Source organism: Bolinopsis microptera, chromosome 9 (assembly GCF_026151205.1).
Source record: "Bolinopsis microptera isolate Bmic1 chromosome 9, MBARI_Bmic_1.0, whole genome shotgun sequence".
NCBI classification, from domain to species: domain Eukaryota; kingdom Metazoa; phylum Ctenophora; class Tentaculata; order Lobata; family Bolinopsidae; genus Bolinopsis; species Bolinopsis microptera.
This window is the reverse complement of record NC_087080.1, coordinates 11,200,961-11,214,288: the sequence shown is the minus strand read 5'-3', so window position 1 is coordinate 11,214,288 and position 13,328 is coordinate 11,200,961. Positions and strand designations below refer to the sequence as shown.

Sequence of the window (13,328 nt, the reverse complement as noted above, 5' to 3'; positions counted from 1 at the left end):
TTTGTTAACAGTCTGACGATATCCAGACAAACGTTTTCAGTTTTAATCCTGTCAAAAAGTCTGACGATAACCAGACAAGAACGACCAAAGTGTGAGTTACACTCTAAAAACGAGATCTGCTGTGCTACACCAGCGCAGTACAATCATAACTCCGCACTGAGACGTCACAATAATGGCAGAAAATCAAAACAGAAACGTCGCCAATGTCGCCAAATCGCCAGAATTGTACCAACTGAAGAAAAACTTTGCGTCATGGCTAAAACAGTTTCGAAACTATGCTGAATTATTGAACATCAATGCAAATAATGTTTACAGAACATTTTTATCGTTCATGGATGACGAAGCTTTTACGATTGTCGAAAGCCTGAACTTAACAAACGCTCAGAAGAACGATTTTTTCGATAACGCAACACAAACGTTAGTAAGAACAGCCATCAAGAACAGACAAGGCGTGAGAATCTCTGCCGAATATATGTTGAGATTCAGAAAACAACATGAAGGTGAAAGTGTTGAACAATACGCTAGTGAGCTTGAAAAAATGGCTCTAGAAGCTTTTCCTGAAGAGCAAAACATTCGAGAAAACAGACAACTGATTCAAAGCTTCCTCATGGGAGTAAGAAATGATGAATTAGGGGTAAAGTTACTTGAAGAAAACTTCGATAACTTAACTAACGCAGTAGAAGCTGCAGCAAGGCATTGCAAAGCGCTGCAAACGCGCAGATACATCAGAAAAGAAAGCGAAGCTCAAGTACTTGAAAAAGTCTATCAAGTGTCGTGTGCAAATTGCAATTGTACTAACAACAAAAGCTCTGATCCAGACACTGTAAACGCGGTAATGACTGCGGGGAGAAATAGAAATCAACAATTCCATCCGCCTGTAATGCAGCATATGAAAAATACGGATGATCAAACGCCGTACGGTCAACAATTACCGACAAATAGCAGAGCACAACAGGGAGAAATGCAACCCTACTTCCAAACCTCAGACCGTCAACACCGAAGACAGTATACTGATAAACGGAACATTCAATGTTACCAGTGCAGAAAATACGGTCATTACAGAAGTGAATGTTGGGATCTAATGAAATATCAGTCACAGCCACAGCAGAGACCATACTGCACATACTGCGGCAAAAGTGGTCATACAGAAGCAAAATGCTGGAATCTCAATAGACCTAGTCCCGATCAAAATAGAACTCAAACCAATCAGAGTTACGTTCAAAACCAGACAGCTCAAAATCCACAAGCGCCTACCACGAACCCTTTTCGGTCAAACTAGATAAGAGGAACAAGAGTAAACATAAAGTAACCTCTTGTAGAAGTATTAATATTGACAGTTGTTTGCATGCAAAATCAATTAGAAAACAAGCATGCAATTCAAAACACAGATCGTACGTGAAAGCTCAATTATTTAACACGTACGTTTATGCATTGGTAGATTCAGGATCTACACTCTCTTTAGTACGGAGCGAAATAGTCCCTAAAGAGGAATTAGTAAACATGGAGGATTATAACGGCCAAATAGTTGGTGCCGAAGGATCCAAACTAAATGTTTTGGGATCTATAAAGAAGCAAATTCAAATTGCTAACAAAACGTTCAACGCTACTCTAATAGTAGTGCAGAACCTGCAAGAGCCCATACTCATTGGTACAGATTTCATGATAGATAATAGATGTATTCTGAATTTTTCAGCAATGTCGTTTCAATTAGACGACGATATTAAGGTCCCCTTGTTCCAAGTTCAGAACAAGACAAATCCAGAGCTCAAAGTTCTGCTAAGCAAAACTATACAGATACCTGCGAGAACCACGGTGCATAACGTGCACTGTAGAGTGAAGAGTAAACGATCCAACAAACAGAAATACTGTTCGTACACTGGCATATACGAGCCATGCGAAGGTCTTCTCGCAAAGAAGTATAAAATATCCTCGAAAGATTCGCTCGTGAATCTTAAAAAAGGCAAGACGCATATCGACCTTGTAAACCCGAATGATTACACGGTAATCATATACAGGAATCAAACAGTTGGTTCCTTGAAATCGATTGATACTAACACGGTGAACCTTGTTACAAGTATTACAGATTCAGCATGTAACAATGTATCGGATTGCTACAATACATCGGAGGAGAATAATCCAATCAAAAACAACAATGATCAAGATCTGTTTAAGAAGCTTAAACTAGATGAAATAAATCACCTCACGAAAGCACAATTATCTGAGCTCAAGAAGCTCGTTGCTAAATACCGTGAAGTATTCGCGATAAATGAAGGAGGAATTATCAAACCTGCGAAGATAAAACCGCACAAGATAATACTGGATACTAACAAGCCTATAAGGGCGCCGTTCAGACCCATAGCCTTGGCACTAAGACCACATGCTGAGAAGGAAATAAAACGGCTAATGGACTTAGATATAATTGAAGCATCCAACTCGCCATATCATTCTCCAGCCTTCTTGATTGCAAAAAAGGGCGCAAAAGGTGACAACACCAAATTTCGCTTAATTTCAGACCTAAGACTTGTCAATAAGCACGTGATACGATCATTCCAGCCGTTACCAGATATGGACACCACGACAAGTTTGTGGCACGGCTGCAAGTTGTGGTCAAGCCTTGATATGTCACAAGGATATTTCCAACTAGAATTGCACGAAGACAGCCGTCACATAACATCCAGCTCAATACCTGGAGTGGCGAAGTTCCAATACAAAAGGATTCCATTGGGATTATCAAGCTCAAGCTCCCATTTTCAAGGCGAAATTGAGAATCTGTTTCTAGGATTGAAATCGATAAAATTGGTTCAATACCTCGACGACCTAGCAACAGCGTCAAAATCATTTGAAGAGATGATTAAAAATCTTGAACTCATCTTTGAACGATTAAGTTCAGTTGGCCTTGTTTTGAAACCTGAGAAAACGAGATTGTGTCAAACAGAAATCATGTGGTTGGGTCACCAGATATCCGAAAAAGGTGTGCAAATGAATCCCGAAAAAATCGAAGGGATCACCAAGATGAGTACACCGAGAACTAAGAAGCAAGTCAAAAGTTTTGTATCTATGTGTTCATTTTACCGCAAGTTCGTGAGATCATTCAGCGAAGTTAGCAGACCTTTAACTGAAATGTTAAAAAACCATGTAAAATTCAGATGGGGTCCCGAACAACAAGATGCGTTCGATTCTCTGAAGCAGAAAATCGTAGAGTGTCCAATTCTTCAATTCCCAGATTTAAGTAAGGAATTTACACTCAGAACAGACGCGAGTAGTTATTGCATCGGCGCCATATTAGCGCAAAAGGGTGAAGATGGTTTCCATCATCCAATAGCTTTCGGTTCAAACTTATTATCGCCATCCCAAATAAATTGGTCAGTGTGGCAAAAAGAGTTCTACGCGATGAAATTCTATTGCGAAAAGTTTAGAGTATTTTTACTCAACAAATCGTTTCTCATTCAAACTGATCATAAACCACTATTATCATGGGAAACCTCAAGACACATGGAAGGACCTCTATGGAGATGGTACCAAACTCTGAGTCAATTCCAGTTCGTAGTCGAACATATAAGCGGCGGCAAAAATACTGCAGATTGCCCCAGTAGAATACCAAGGCAAAATGATGAAGAATTTGAAAACTACGATAAAAAGGTGAAGTTTGAAAACGCTCCGATAGAAGAGAAACCTGCCACATCTACTAAGAATATAACCACTGCAAATAACATCACAGTTGAACCAGTACCGCAGAGTGATGCAATAAACTCAGTATTACATAATGTAAACACACCAGAAGGTGAGGAGCGTCCGAAAACACTTCCCGGAGACAGTCCGAGCGAAAGTGACATTCAAAATAACACGCCGAAAGAGCAGTCAACAAGCTTTCAAATCATTGAAAAAACTGTCTTGTTGGAAGCGCAGAAAAATGACCCTGTGCTGTCAGTTGTGAGAAAATGGGTAGGAGAGGGAAAACGCCCAAAAACTTCGAATAAAACTCAGAAACTAAACCCTGACCTGAAGAATTATCGGACATCTTTTGATAGATTGAAAATAATAGACAATGTTTTGTACAGAAGCTGGGAGTCAAACAGTAACGCTGAACCAATATGGTTGATATGCTTACCCGAATATTATCACGAAACAGTCATAAAATTCTGTCACGATCTTCCCGCTTCAGGGCATCTCGGTATTTACAAAACTTTAGGAAGAATCAGAGAACGATTCTATTTCCCAAAATGTGAGTTACAAGTATCGTTATATATCGGTCGATGCCGACAATGCACTTTAAAAAGCCAGAAAAAGAAACCGAAAGCGCCTTTATCACCATTTTATGGAACCCACCCCAATGATATCATATCGTTCGATCTTCTGGGTCCGTTGCCAGATAATAAAGAAAAGTACACTATGATATTAGTCATCATTGACAAGTTCACCGGTTGGGCAGAAGCTGTTCCACTGAAAACAACAACAAGTGCAGTGATAGCACAAACATTGCTAGACACCTGGATTTCTAGGAATGGGCTACCTAATCAATGTCACCCACTGCGAGCTCTTCAGTCGTTACGTCACATGCGCGTCTACAAAAACATTCTCGCGCGATACAATTACGTCAAGCTACTTCCTAGGTAGGTTTGTCACAATTTCGGCCGCGCTATATACAGTTACACGTACAACTACAAACACGTACAAACTGCGCGTCGAATTCAGAATTATCATAATATAATATGTTTTTTTGTATTACAAATTAATTATTAAGTATTATACATGACATTAGTCCTGGGGAGCCCTGGCAAATACATATATGTTCATGTGCATGATCAAGTTAATAGAGATTAGGCGGAATGACAGGCTGCAGGCTGAGCACCGCCCAGTAAATACATGAAAATGTTAATTGCTTTTTAATTTATAGATCGACAGTTCACTTTCGACTAATATACTATATTAAATCGATTCGTTATATAATACATTATATAAACTTAAAACAGTGAAGTGGAAAAATATTGCAAGTGCAGGTGATTTTTGTCTTCAAACTAAACTTTTACATTGTATGTTATAGTGTATTTATGATTTACTAAAAACGTAAACTTGCGGATGAAAATTGTATCCCTTAATAACAAATAAACCCCTATTACATTATACATCAAAGGAATAATATTATTGAGTAGAGTCACACTATAAAAAGTTTTAGGCAAATGGCCACTTTTAGCAAAAGTTATATGTTATAGCATATAGCCTGTCAAAGTCCATAAAATGATCACTTCAGAAAACGGGGCGGAGAACCGTGTTTTTTAAATTTTTGACAAATATTTTTGACAGCATATTGTTTATCACATTTTTTTACATAAGATTAGTCCTATGTCGTAATTTTTGTGTTTAATATTTGAATCTAAAATAATTATTATTTGGATTTTAAAGTACACGCTACGCCGCGCACTTTACTTGGAAGTGAAAAGATTTAATTCGATTTTTTTGGAAGCGCGTATATTTCTACGCAATTCAACACGTGCACCGTCTAATCTCGTTCTGCTGTTGCTCCCTTGTTTCCTTTTAGCATCCCTTGTCACACGCTTTAATTTGTCCGAAAGTAACTGTATTATTGCACATTGCGATTATGTTATTAAGTAATCGCTAGAGGGTATTTAGTGCTACTGAATTAGTGGAACTGTTAGTGGAACTGTTAGTGGAACTGTGTACTAATCTTGTAGATTGATTTTTCTAATTATAGTATAGCTTCAAGCAGTGAACCAGAATTTTCGAGATTAAATTAAGTAAAACAAATATCATTATTACTAGCTGAACCAGAATTTCCCTTGGGATGAAATGCTTTCCTGACGAAGGTTCTTGTATGCTGGCATGATAACAACCGATTATATGGGCTGAAAGTGGAATATGTGAGTACTTTTTTTTTCAGCGGACACATTCCCGTATCGAGCTGCCTCGGAGCGTGGTTTTTCTGCTATGGTTCATCGCAAATTTGATCGCCGAGTTTCTCTCCTGTATCCCCCCTGAGATTTTAAATCAAGACATTCTTGTTGCGATATTATTCATCTACAACATTCCGAACTATTTTCTACTAGTTCTTAGCCGTGAAAGTGGAGGCAGAGCAAAGCTGGTAGACTGTTTTGACACAGCAGCACCGTAACACTGGATAACTCTTAACGGCGGATTTAACAGTTTTCTGGACTGAATCTAGCTCTAAAGTTGTTATGTCCAATAGTTCTCCTTGCAACTGAATTACTGATTTCTGAGTATTCATTTCCTCTCTAACTTTATTCGCTGATAGAAAAGTACTATGACCCCACCACAATATCAGCCTTGTTGCCTTCCAGGATGTCCCGAGTACCAAGGTGATATCTACAAATAAATTGCCGTCTCTGATATAGTGATACTTTGTTGGCTGAGCAGTAATCATTTCCTTCATTTTTACAACAATTTTCTGGTGAGCTGCTTTCTCCTCTCTATTTCTGTCAGGTGTGATGTACCATTTGTGGTACGCTGCATAATTAGATTTCTTCGGATTTCTTGCTCGAGCAAGAACCATTTTGACTGATTCCGTGCAAGCCAATGTCACTTTTATCGGTCTCGGTTTACCACTATCTGCAGGTTTTTTAATCCCGATCAAACTTGCTGCCACCACTTTAGGATCACACCCCGATGATTCCCAAATTTTGGTTATCACTTCTTTTGCCACTATATGTGGATCACAATTTTCCACAGAGAAGTCCATTGTACAAAGTACAAAAGAATGCTTGCAACAGTGTCTCCCAGTCGGTTGTGTCTGCTGTGGTGGTGGTGATGGGCTAGGCGTCTAAGGGTCCCTCAAGCAAGGTCTTCTTAGCAAACGCCAGGATTTCTATCGGGTTGGTGGTTAGTATGTCCAAGTTTAAGTCAGATTTTCCGAAGATTTCTTCTCTCGTCCTGATCGTTGCAGGGCACCGAATCCAGTGTGGTACTGCAACTGTTTCTTCTTCTTCTCCGCAACGGGGACAAGTTGCACTCTTTGTAGAGTCGATCCTATTTTTGTAGTGGGACAGGTGAAGGCAATGGCCTGCTCTGAGTTGTGCTGGCAGCGCTCCGTCTTTCCTGCTCTCTATTTTACTGTCCGCTCTTTTTCTGTTGTATCCCTTGTAAGTCTGGGAGACCAGGTGGTGTTGGGGGTCGCTATCCTTGATGTGAGCCTTCGCTACTGCTCTGGCTACTCCGTATGAGATTGTAGACTGTCCTTGGCCCAGGTCCGGGAGTTGTGCTGCTTCCTTTGCTGCTTGGTCAGCGTATTCGTTCCCAGGAATGTTGGAGTGGCCGGGAATCCAGTGCAGGTACGTCGTCCCATGGAGTGATTCCAGAGTTTTCCTGATATTCTGTGTGTCTGGGTTCAGGCTATCGATGCTAGTCAGTAATGCCTGGCTAGTGGCTATCAGAGCATATGATGGTGTCATCTGAATACTTCTGCTTCTCTGTCATCCATTTCAGGGCTTCCGTAAGTGCAGTTTTCTCCTCACCATAGGAACAGGTGAACTTATTTCCCTTCTTTTTGATGGTCTCCACTATAACGGGGTTAGCTGCTGACCCTGTGGTGATAACTGCTGCTGCTCCACCTTCCTTGGTTCCACCTTTACATGATCCGTCAGTATAGATGGTAGTACATATGTCGTACTTGTCGATCATTCTGATAGCACTTTGGGCGGTCAGTCTTTTGGCAGAGCTTTCGTTAGCTGTATCGCTTGTGTCCCAGAAAGTGTCTCTTGGTCGTGTGGAGAAAGGGTGTTGGTTGTTAGGCACAGCTGGATGGGATTTGGGTACTAGCATAGGAGTCTCTGGGAGTGCTGTGAACACTTTCCAGTTCCTTTTCCTCTGTTCTTCTGAAAGGGCTTCTACGGGATTTCCGTGAGTTGGTAGTTGCCCTCTGGTGGAGTTAGTTTTCTCTCTCCAGGAACTACGGATCTTGCTTCTGTGGATGGTAGGTGTTTTAGGGCGTAGTGCTGTGTGCCTTGGATGATCTGAAGGGAGTCGGTCTGCTTTTCCTGCAGCAATAGTGATGATTCGCTCACTATGAGTATGTGTCTTGTAGCTTTCAACTTCAGCTTCGATTCTTAGCGCTTCTGTAGGTGTTGAGTGTTGACGAGTATTGACCAGTGACTAGCCTCAGGGCTTTGTTCTGTGCTTTTTCTAGCTTGTTGAGTTGAGTAGCAGATAGCCATGGTTGCCAAGCAGCTGCAGCATAATCAAGTACGCTCCTCTGGGTAGCAATGTACACCCTCCGTAGGTTTTCTTTCCTCCAGCCCCACTGTTTTCCTGCCAGGGACGCCAGTATCTTACAGCGTTCAGAGACTTTCTTGGTCACTTCAGTGACATGCTGTTGAAATGACAGTGTTCGGTCCATATGAACCCCAAGGAACTTTGGGCTAGCGTTGAACGGGATAGGTGTTACATCCAGGTTCAAGGAAGGTCTCCACTTTGCTTCATTAGTAGCTGGAGTGAAGAACGTAGCTTCACTTTTATCTACATTGAGCATCATATTTTTCCTGTTGCTCCATTCCTGTACTTAATCAAGAGCTAGCTGAACTTGTTTGTTGGCTTTGTTGAGATCGATGTCTGATGCCCACAGGGAGGCATCATCTGCAAACAGAGCTAGCTCTACTCCTTCTGCTCTGGGATCACTTCACTTATGCTGTTTATATAGAAGAGGAAAAGCAGAGGGGATGATACTGCACCCTGGGGGAGACCCTGTCTCATAAAGACTCGCTTGCTGAATGCTCCGTTGTAGAGGACTTGGGCTGTTCTTTCTTTGAGGAATGCTCTGAACCAGCGTATGATTTGGGCAGGAACACCTGTATCAAGCAGGGTGTGGAAAAGTTCCTGCTGCCATACCCTGTCATACGCCTTAGAATAGTCCAACATCGCTAGTACTGTCCGCTGAGGCCTGAGCAGGTTTTTTCTGGAATCCGTCGCTTATACCTTGAGATATGCGGATCACCTGGTCCTCAGTACTTTCTGCCCCACTTCTCGACGTAGGAGGTTAAGATTCTTTGCCTTAGCTCTTATATCACTATTCATCCAGCTATCTTTGTTTTTAGGGGATGTTTTCCCGACATGGTTGTAGCCAGCTTGTACTAAGATCTTGTTGAACTTGGCTACCTTTTTGCTGAAATTTTCGGGAGCGTCTGTGGTCACGTCTGCTGTTGACAAAGCCTGCTGTTGAAAAAGCCTCCTTTCTTGCAAATAGGAATGTGGTTGTAGGTGTTATCTTTGCCACAAATGCATTTCTTGGCTATGTTGGCAATGGGTAGAGCGTATCTCAGTGCTATAGCGTCTTTGGACCCTTGCTTGTTCAAGACAAATCCGTACTTCTCATAAGGTAGTCCGGTCAGCCTGTTGATGCACCTTTTTCACATGCATGTGGGATCTTCTCACTGATCGAAGGTGGAAGATCGTTCATCAGCTGGTTTTTGAGTGACTCATACCTCTTGGCATGAGACAGGCTAATGGCAGACTTGACTGCTTTCCCAGCCTCTCTGTTGGTATTGAGAGTGGTGTGTTGCAATTTTGTCTGGTTCTAACGCGAGTCCCGAAAGCTCTGCGTGTGAACATCTGGCCTACCAAGTAAATTATTTGTCGAACTTGAGTAAGTTAACCTTTCGACCAAACATAGGATATTTTCAAGAACCACAAGATATCAACTCTTTGTATCTTCAAGTACTAGTAATTTTTGGTTAGATCCTCATAAGAAGTTTACATCGCAAGCACTTTCGGATTGATAAATTTTAAATTACTGGCGCGCAATAAACGCGCGCACAGCAGAGTGTCCGAATTTATTACCGTTCAAAATTTTATGTGTATTTTACGATTTGAAATGATGTAGTTTGTCCGCTACTGTATTAGTTGAAACCTTATCTGTTCCAGGTGAAGCTAAAGGAATGTTTTATCTCTATAATCACTAATGATATCCGCTGTGCGAGAGCCGTGGATAGTGAGGGGTCTGAGACAGTGAGACATGCACTCCGTATTAACCGGTGGGTCATTTTCAAGTTAGTTTATGTTCAATTCTTGTCTCCAAATCTTTATTCAGTTATTAAATTAATGTTCCAATTGTATCTAGTCTATATATGTTCAATAATTCATGATTCCAATTGACTATTGTTTCTTATCGTCAGGAAACTAACGTTCGAAGAAAAAAAGAATATCCAGACTCAACACTGACAACACTCTTGGAGTATTCAAAGACAGGACAACACTTGTTATGCTCCAGCTCTACAAATCCCTGATAAGGTCCAGAGTGGAGTACTGCTGCCCGCTTTGGAATCAAAACAAGATCTATGATGTCCAGTCTTTCGAGAGCATACAACGCTAGTTCACCAGACGGATTCTAGGGCTCTAGAGACACCGATTAAATGGAATAGACTGAAGGAACTGAAACTTACATCACTGCAAAGACGCCGAGAACGCTACACCATCATACATCTGTGGAAAGTTCTCCAGGGAATATGTCCAAATGTTCTAGATGTACAGTTCAGAGAGAATGCCAGACTGGGAGTTAAAGTTATACTCCCTTCTCTCACCAAACAAGCATCAGCTGCTACACGCTCCACCTACGACCATTCTGTTCTCCCCAAAATTGTCAATACTCAAAGGACTTTGACAAGCTTCAAGACATCTCTTGGAAACTTCCTAGACACCCTTCCAGAATCCAGACAAGCCCCTACTCCTGGATACAGTGCAGAAAACTCGATTTCTACAGACATAGCGGAGTTCTACAGTTACTAGCTACGAGTCCACATGGATCGAGATCTCATCAATCCTACCTTCGCTCACTACAAATGGACTCCACCAAGATGCTGCTTCCCCGGAGTTCAACATAGCTGAAGGATTGCTCCACGGCCTCTACTGCACTCAATGTTATCCTTTTCAAACCTTACTATCTGGAAATTTCTGGACTGTCTGAAGGCGGAGCAGGACATAACATATGTGAAACTCACGAAGAGACTGTGCAGAGAACGTCCTAGCCGAGGAGCAGCAAAGTGGATCTTAAGTATGACGAGAGACTGCAGACTGTTAACTTGATTTTCTTAAAGTTATTGGATGTATGATTTGAATTTATGATATAATGAATTTGTGATTTAAATTTATTAACATGACTTTCAAATTGATAATCTCTCTTGGTGAAGAATATAATAATTTTTTTTTTATCTAGACACTTATTTTACTTCGGTGTATTCCAACAGCCACAATGTTACACAAGTGCAACCAGCCAATTACAGGAAGCCGAAGGATCTTTTTTTGGCCAGTGACGGTTAAGGTAGTGTGTACCATACTTTCTTCGTCCGAGACTTTGCTGCAATGTGCAGCTCCTCATTTAACCCTCACACCCGATTTCTCGAGTATTCGGCTGAGTAGACCGGGGGGCTGCATAGACCACTCATGATCCTTAGCTGAACGTCGACGACGCTCACCCCACGACCAGGCAGTCAGTGGGTTTCGAACTCGCAACCTAACGATTGTAAGACAGGCGTTCTAACCAACAGGCGTTCTAACCAACTGCGCTACCTGGCCGCTAATAATTTGTATAATTTGTAAAGTTCGTAGATTCCTCTACAGGGTCATCGAATAGTTCGACCGCCCTTGTTTAACAGTACACTACATTGTAGATGTTCTGAAGGAGTATCCTAAGATTCTTGATCTTCTGGCACAGGCACCCCTCCTCATTTAACCCTCAATCAAGTTTCCTATCATTCGGTTGAGTCGACCGAGGAGATCACATAGATCCAATGAATCCTTAGCTACTTACTAGACTGAGTAAAACTGGGATTCTAACCCTGAACCTTCTGTACAGAAGGCAGAAGCTCTAACCACTAGGCCACCCAGCCATTGAGAAAAATTGGGGGAAATTCAACTAAGCGTCGCTTATTTTCGGTACTGCTTGTCCCCGTTGACTAACCGACGTGTTACCACACTTAGTATTTAGGCTTCATGCAGAGAAAAGCATGTCAAGACGATAATCCCGCTTAGGCCATATTACAATTCAAATACACGATGCAACGAATTTTGAGGCCATGCCTTGGCCTTGTTCATACAAGTTGTATATCCTACTGGAGAACTAAAGCAATATTGGGCCGCATTCTTTGTTGGCACCGCGATCATTTCCTATTCTAACATACATAGCATAACATAGGTAAGCAAGCAACACCACGATTTTCTCGTAAAATCGGTAATATTTCTGTATTTAATGTAGAGCCGGGCGCTAGATCACAGATACCCCTAGATATGCACAATCTTTGATCCATCTAGGGTCGCCCCTGAAATTGGAGATACGCTCTCTAAGGCATGCTACCATCTTATTTCACAATTGCCTGTAGGGAGGTACCCCAAAAATTTCCTCTTTAACTAACAGTTGCACTGCCACCAGACAGGAGGGTGTAAAATGCAGCTCTGATTTGAAGAAATCAATATGACTGAAGACTCTTATAAAGCTAATTTGTAGCGGTTGCATCGGCAATCTGTTCAGCCGACAACCACTACATTTATTGATTACGAGCTGTGCTAATCGATAAAGGATTCCAATGTTGTAGTGTCAGAGTCAGTAAATTAACGCATGCTACCCTAAATTAACGCATGCTACCGGCCCTGTACCCCAATACACAAGATGTCCTCAGACCTCATCATTGATTCTCCAGTAAATTTAACGACATTACTTCGGAGTATTCCAACAGCCACATTGTTACACACGTGCAACCAGCCAATTGCAGGAAGCCGAAGGATTAATTTTGGCCAGTGACGGTTAAACTTAAAGTAGTGTGTACCGTACTTCGCCCGAGACTGCTGCAATGTGCAGCTCCTCATTTAACCCTCACTTCCGATTTCCCGAGTATTCGGCTGATAGAATATAGCGGGGGCTACATAGACCACTCAGGATCCTTAGCTGAACGTCAACGACGCTCACCCCACAACCAGGCAGACAGTGGGATTTGAACTCGTAACCTCGCGGTTGCAAAGCTGACGTTCTAACCAACTGCGCTACCTCGCCGTTGCGATCAAGGAGCCTTCCCCTCATTTCCAAATATAGTCATACGTGACGTCATAACCATGGCGACGCATAGTAACCCATAGAGACGCGCAAGTTATTTTAATATGGTTTTATTTTATTCGCTGCGCGGTGTAAATATTTATTTTGACCAGTTATTTAGTCATAACTTTTTATAGGAAACTGCGCTAGGTTGCGCTTTTCTTGCGACATCCGATTTGGCGTTTTTCCTATCGGATGGTATATAATTTGGCCACAGCGCAAGAATCGCACGATAATCTTATTTCTATGAACAGCTTGAGCCGGGCATTCCGACAGAGGTCCACAA

At 41.7% G+C, this 13,328-nt stretch overlaps 1 long non-coding RNA gene across 1 annotated transcript; it reads left to right on the top strand.

The window, feature by feature from the left end:
* Positions 1 to 5,570: 5,570 nt before the first annotated feature.
* Positions 5,571 to 11,154, top strand: LOC134821130 (uncharacterized). The gene is made up of 2 exons (XR_010160977.1): positions 5,571 to 5,876; positions 9,886 to 11,154. It is a non-coding gene; the product is annotated as an uncharacterized LOC134821130 (long non-coding RNA).
* The last annotated feature ends 2,174 nt before the right edge of the window (positions 11,155 to 13,328 follow it).